This window comes from Hylobates moloch, unplaced genomic scaffold (assembly GCF_009828535.3).
Source record: "Hylobates moloch isolate HMO894 unplaced genomic scaffold, HMol_V3 SCAFFOLD_6, whole genome shotgun sequence".
Classification (NCBI taxonomy): Eukaryota; Metazoa; Chordata; class Mammalia; order Primates; family Hylobatidae; genus Hylobates; species Hylobates moloch.
Genome location: NW_026652281.1, coordinates 5326535 through 5332534, shown reverse-complemented (window position 1 = coordinate 5332534; position 6000 = coordinate 5326535). Strand labels below are relative to the sequence as shown.

The 6000-nt window shown below is 52.4% G+C and overlaps 1 protein-coding gene across 2 annotated transcripts in view; it reads left to right on the top strand.

The window, feature by feature from the left end:
- Positions 1–1892: 1892 nt before the first annotated feature.
- The window catches only part of CRISPLD2 (cysteine rich secretory protein LCCL domain containing 2), a 90640-nt gene continuing 86532 nt past the window's right edge, over positions 1893–6000 (top strand). The window contains exon 1 of one of the 2 annotated variants that reach the window (XM_032156292.2): positions 1893–2041. The gene's annotated coding sequence lies outside the window, so the exon portion shown is untranslated. The remainder of the gene's footprint in view (positions 2042–6000) is intronic. The other variant, XM_032156293.2, reaches the window with a different exon arrangement.

Sequence of the window (6000 nt, the reverse complement as noted above, 5' to 3'; positions counted from 1 at the left end):
GTAGCGACTGCATTTCATCATGTTGCCCAGGCTGGTCCTGAACTCAAGCCACCTGCCTGGGCCTCCCAAAGTGCTGGGATTACAGGCCTGAGCCATGGTGCCAGGCCTCCAAAGGCATCTGCTAACACAGATCTCTTCTCCCCTTGGGTTTGTCCCTTGTCAATCCAAGGACTGTTGTTCTGGGACAGTCTTATTCACTAATGAGCCCTCCAGTGCTTGAAACAGAGCCCAGCACATAGTAGGTGCTTAATTATTCGATGACTGCATAACAATTGAGCGCATCTGAAGAATGATGCTTCAAAGACTGAGAAAAGTAAAACAAAAAGAGGAACGAAAGATAACAGAGAACATCTGCATTATTATTATCTTTTTGAGGTGGAGTTTTGTTCTTGTCTCCCAGGCTAGAGTGCAGTGGTACCATCTCAGCTCACTGCAACCTCTGCCTCTCAGGTTCGAGCTATTCTCCTGCCTCAGCCTCCCAAGTAGCTGGGACTACAGGCATGCACCACCACGCCCGGCTAATTTTTGTATTTTTAGTAGAGACGGTTTCACCATGTTGGCCAGGCTGGTTTCGAACTCCTGACCTCAGGTGATCCGCCCGCCTCAAACTCCCAGAGGGCTGGGATTATAGGTGTGAGCCACTGCGCCTGGCCAATCTACGTTGTTCTGTATCTGCATTTGAGCCGCACCAAAATCTTAGGCAAGGCTTCCCCGTTTGACTCCACTTCACGCAGGCAGCCTTCCATAGTCCTTGTTCCACCCATTCCCCATCCTTGTTTCTCCCACGTGCCCTGGCTCGTGGGGGCCCCAGACTCTGAGATCCCAGAGGTGTCTTGTCTGTGCCTGCTGTATAGGAAAGGGCCCGGCACAGAGCGACTCGATGGGTATTTGGGGAACGAGTTGATGCTGAAGGAGCTGATTCCGGTGTCTTGGTGCGGAGGTGAGCAGTGTGGACAGGCCCCCTCCTGCCCTTGGGGCCCAGCACCTTACCGCGCAGTGCCTGCATACCCGTCCACATTCTGTGACTGAGGGGGAAGCACTGGGGAGTCCCTTAACTCTTAAGGAACGTGGATTTACCTGTTTCAAAGGTGATTTAGTCTGGCTCTAAATTGATTTCCGTATATACCTGCAGAGGTTAAGAATCCTAAATGCCCCCGGGCAAAAGAGATATGAACATGCTGCACTGCTCCTAGCTACAGGACTTGAGGCACGCTATTCTCCAAGCCTCAGCTACTGGATCTGTGAAATGGGGTGATTTCCACCTCCCTGGATTCCTAGGAACGCGTCCTAGAGTCATTGAAGGTAAAGTGCGGAGCCTGGACTCCCGCGCTAGCGCCCCCATCCGGTAACAAGTCTCCCTTTCTTCGTCTGCAAATTGGGAAGAGTGTGCCTAAGTTTTCTAAGCACGTGTAGAGTGTGGCAGTCAACTCAGTAACGGTGTACTCTGCACCGCGCCACAGTTCACAGCGCCCAGCCCTTGCGGATTTCATTTGCTAAAATTCTGGAAGGTCGCCTCCTTATTCCTATTTTCCAGTTGAGCTGCAGAGAGCTGGGGTTTGGTAAATTAGCAAGCCCCTTGTGGAAAGCGCTTGGCACCGCGCCAGGCCCATAGTAAGCGCTCAATGAAAACTATACTTGTGTGGCCAGTGGCGAGGAAGCTAAGTGTCTCCTTGTCCCTAGCCGGCCCTGGAGGCCAGCGGCCCCGCCTTCCTCGCCCACCCGGCGCCCGCGCCTCAGCTGCCCCCCGCCTCCTTCGGCCCGATGAGCCTGCGGAGCGGGGCCGGGGGCGGCGCCGGTGCTACTCGGTCCTACCAGCGCCGCCAGCCATCTGAGGGCGTGGCCTCCGGGCTCCGGGTAGCCTACAAGACGCGGTGCTCCGAGCCCCGCCACCCACTCGCGTCCCAGGGCGTCTCCAGCTGCTCCCATTGAGCTGTCTGCTCGCTGTGCCCGCTGTGCCTGCCGTGCCCGCGCTGTCGCCGCTGCTACCGCGTCTGCTCGACGCGGGAGACGCCAGAGAGCTGGTGATTGGAGCCCTGTGGAGGTAAGTGTGACTTCCATGTCTCTCCCTTTTGCAAACTGTTACCCTCCCGAGAAGCTGGTATAACTAGAACAGATGCCACCTCGCAGGGCTGACTGTGCCGGCACCACACCGAGTGCTCTGCTTGCATCACGGAACACAGCTTTGCGACATGCCCTTTTGCAGATGGAGAAACTGAGGCTCAGCGAGGACAACTCATTTGCCCAGGACCTCACAGCCAGGACTCCAAGGAACAGGGATTCAACGCCGATCTGAGCGCAGAATCCTGCTCCTTGGAGGCTGTTTACTCTCTTGCCTTCCTTGTGTGGTTCACTAGCATTAGTTGCATTCCTGTGTTCGTAGTGGGTGTCAATAACTGGAAAGCTGATGGCATGGATATGGCAGGCATTAGAATGTGTCCTACTCATGTCTGGAGGACCAAGGTGATCTAGTGGCATGTGCATTCAGCTGCAGTTGAGAGGGCCACGCCCCTCTATGATTTCATTTGCAAGGTAGCCTTCTGCCCATATTTCAGATGAAGATGCTGAGGGTCAGAAAGGTGAAGTAAGTTGTCCCAGCAGAGCCACGGCTGGAACCCAGCTCTGTCTGTCTCCACAGCTTCAAATGGATGTGGAGAGACTTGGGGCCATGTCAGGGTTCTGCAGTTTGGGGGAACACGTTTCCCCAGAAACCCATTCTTTAGCCAGAGCGGGCACCTGCATAACTCCTGCATGGGGAGAGTTACCCTGGAAGCCGAAGGCTCACTCTGGAGTGTGGGGGAGATCAGTCGTCCCACGTGGACAGAGCCAAGGCTAGTCCCTCATGTGCTGCAGACTCAGAGCCTCCCTTGCTAAGGCTGGGCTGGTGGACAAGCCAGGGAGGACTTCGCTGATGCCTACTCATCACAGTCCAACTTGAATTGGGCATCTCTCAGCCAAAATGTGAGTTGCTGCCCTGGCTGAGAGAAGCATCCCAGAACCCGTGCAAATGCCTGGCTTGCCTTGCAACCGAGAGTGGGGTTGCGAGTTTCCCCTTTGGGCCTTTGGACCCCTTGCCCTGGTAGAATGGGGTGAGCCTGCTTTCCCCATCCAGGGTCTGGTGTCTGACAGTGAAGAGAGCCTGCAGAACAGGACCGGGGCGTGGCCCTTTCCAGTAGACTGAGGCCATGAGTTGTGACTGTCAGCTGTCCCAGGGCTCCTTAGGTTGTATGCACCTGATTTTCTGCTTCTGCCCCTGATCTGGCTGTTTCCACTCAGGAGAAGGGGTGGGTGTGGGACTGTATTGCCCGTGCGGCAGGCACGCGGTCTGTGCCACACATTTTACTTGTATTGTCATCGCTGCAACTCCCCGGGGCAGTAGGCCTCTTGATGCCCACTTCGCAGCTGAGGAAAGTGAGGCTCAGCAAGGTGAAGTGCTTGCCTAAGATCCCCCAGCTGGTATGGAATGCTGTCACCCCCAGGTGGGTCCTATCTGCACTCTTGACCCTGCTTTCTTTAAGACACTTCTCTGCCCACTGCCAACTCCACCCATGAACCTGACCTTCACACAGGTGATGTTTTGTCTTAGAGGGGCTCCAGGTAAAACCACTGGACAATGTACCCAGGGAGGAGAAACCAAGAGATTTTGATTTTTGCAGAGTCTCTTCAGATGTAAGAGTAGGAATAGTCATAATGCCATTTGTAATAATACAAGCAGCTGACATTTACATGATGCTCAGTAGAGACCAGACATGCCCAGGGTTTCCACAGAGGAGCTCACTGCCTGCTCTATGAGCTGGGCACTTTTTACAAGGAGTAAATCGAGGCTCAGAATTATTAAGGTGTGTGCCCAACATGACACAGACAGGGCGGGGTGGAGCTGCCGTCCAGGCTGTGCCCTGTGCCAGATTCTGCGGGAAGGTGCCCATCTAATGACCAGCCACATGACTGTCCCGGCAGAGCTTGCTACTAGTTGAGGCTTTTCATGCCATGTGGGAGTTTTTTTAACGTTGGCAGGGATCTGGGTGTCTGGTCCCGGTTAGGGTGAGACTGGAAGGGGATCAACTGACCCTGGGCTTGGGCTCAACGTTGCTGACAGGTCCTGGGACCCCTGTCCCAGGACCCAGATCAGTGCTGGCTCTGTGTCCTGCCTGTGGCCTGGAGAGGAGAGTTGGCTTGACTGGGAAGGCCTGAGCTAGGGAAGAAGACTGCGAGGTCTCTTAAAACCTCTGCACTTCATCCCTCAAAAGACCCCAAGTTAAGTATGTGGCCCTTTGTAGGCTGCATTTGCAAGTTTTTCGAGGCAGGACCCTCTGACGTCTTTGGAGGTCAGAAAGCTTTTGGAGGCAGGGCACTGACCTCTTTGGCCTGTGGGAACTGGAACTTTTCTTTCCTCTGTCACCAGCGTCCTTTGCTGCTTGTGGGAGGTGCCTGCATGTCTGCCTGCGCCTGACTCAGGAGGCTTTTTCTTTCTTTTTTTTCTTTTTTCTTTTTTTTGCAAACGCACTGGTTTTTGATCAGTCCCAGATGTGCAAACCCAGGATCACTCAAAAGGGGCTGATGGCTTGTCAGGAAAGGAAAATTCAGTCTGGGCATATTTCACTTCGTCTTCAGTTCACTGAGTGGAACAGATGCTCAGACCTTCCAGGGACGGGGACCTAGGGCACCTTGTAAAGTCTTAAATAGAGCACGCTGAGTTCTGGGACAGGCAGATGCGGGTGGTGGTTAATAGGATGGGCCACGTTCTGTTTTTCTTTTTCCTGAAAAAATGTATTGTAAAAATACACATAAACATAAAATTTACCATTTAACCCATTTTGAAGTGTACAATTCAGTGGCATTTAGTACATTTGCAGTATTGTGCAGCCACCACCACTAATTCTAGAGCGTTTCATCATGCTGTAAGGAAACCCCATGCCCATTAGGCATCATTCGCCATTCTCCTCCCTTCAGCCACTCATCTCCTTTGTGTCTCTACGAACTTGCTTATTCTGGACATTTCATGTAAATGGAATCACACAGTGTGCGGCCTTTTGTGTCTGGCTCCTCTCACTCAGCATCATGTTTTCAAGGTTCATCCATGTTGCAATGTGTATGAGACCTTCATTCCTTTTTATGGCTGAGTAATATTCCAGTGTATTAATAGACCACGTTTGGTTTATCCATTCTTCCAGTAAAGGAAGTCTGGGCTGTTTCCACCTTTGGCTTTTACGAAGGCTTCTGCTGTGAACATCTGCGTACAAGGTTTTTTGAGGGCGGATGTTTTCATATCTCTTGAGTGCTTACCTGGGAGGGAATTGCTGGGTCATATGGTAACTTTATGTTTAACTTATTGAGGAGACTGTGGCCTCTTGTTTGACTTCCTTCTTGAAGCATCAGCTCAGGTCCTGTCATTCCAGAATGTGTTGCTGGCCTTCTCCATGGGTGCAGGGAAGCCCTGGCATTTGGCATTTGTGGGCAGTGTTGACATGCCACCTGGGTCACAGCAGCAGCAGGCAGGGAATCCTGAGACTTGCCCTGGGGGAGCCCTGCCTTCTACCCCAGGCTGTGCAATGACGAGTACTCTTGGACGAAGACCCCTCCTGCAAGGCTGCGAGGACATCATGGTCCAGCCCGAGGGAGATTTATCTTTGATTGTCGTGAGTGCCGCGTCAGCTTAGACAAAAACCACAGAGTCAGAGGGAAAAAAACGTCCTGACGAGGATTGTGCAATTTCCGGACCATCATTTTTTAAAAATTATAAATTATGAAATCCCGCATTTTCAATCCCAATTTCTGGAGCGTGTTTTATTTTGAGCACAGAATGGCAACATCCCAGGAAAAAAAGTCATGCTCCCATTTTGCTTGTAATCAAGTGAGCTGGAACTGACCCTACCCCAAATTTTTTTTGAATAGGGAAAGGACTCAACCGGACCCCTCTAAGGAATGGGAGCTGGCATGGAGCTGGCATCTTCTGAGCCTGACTTGAGAAGAGCCTGATAACTCCTGGAGGAAACAGGCAGGGAT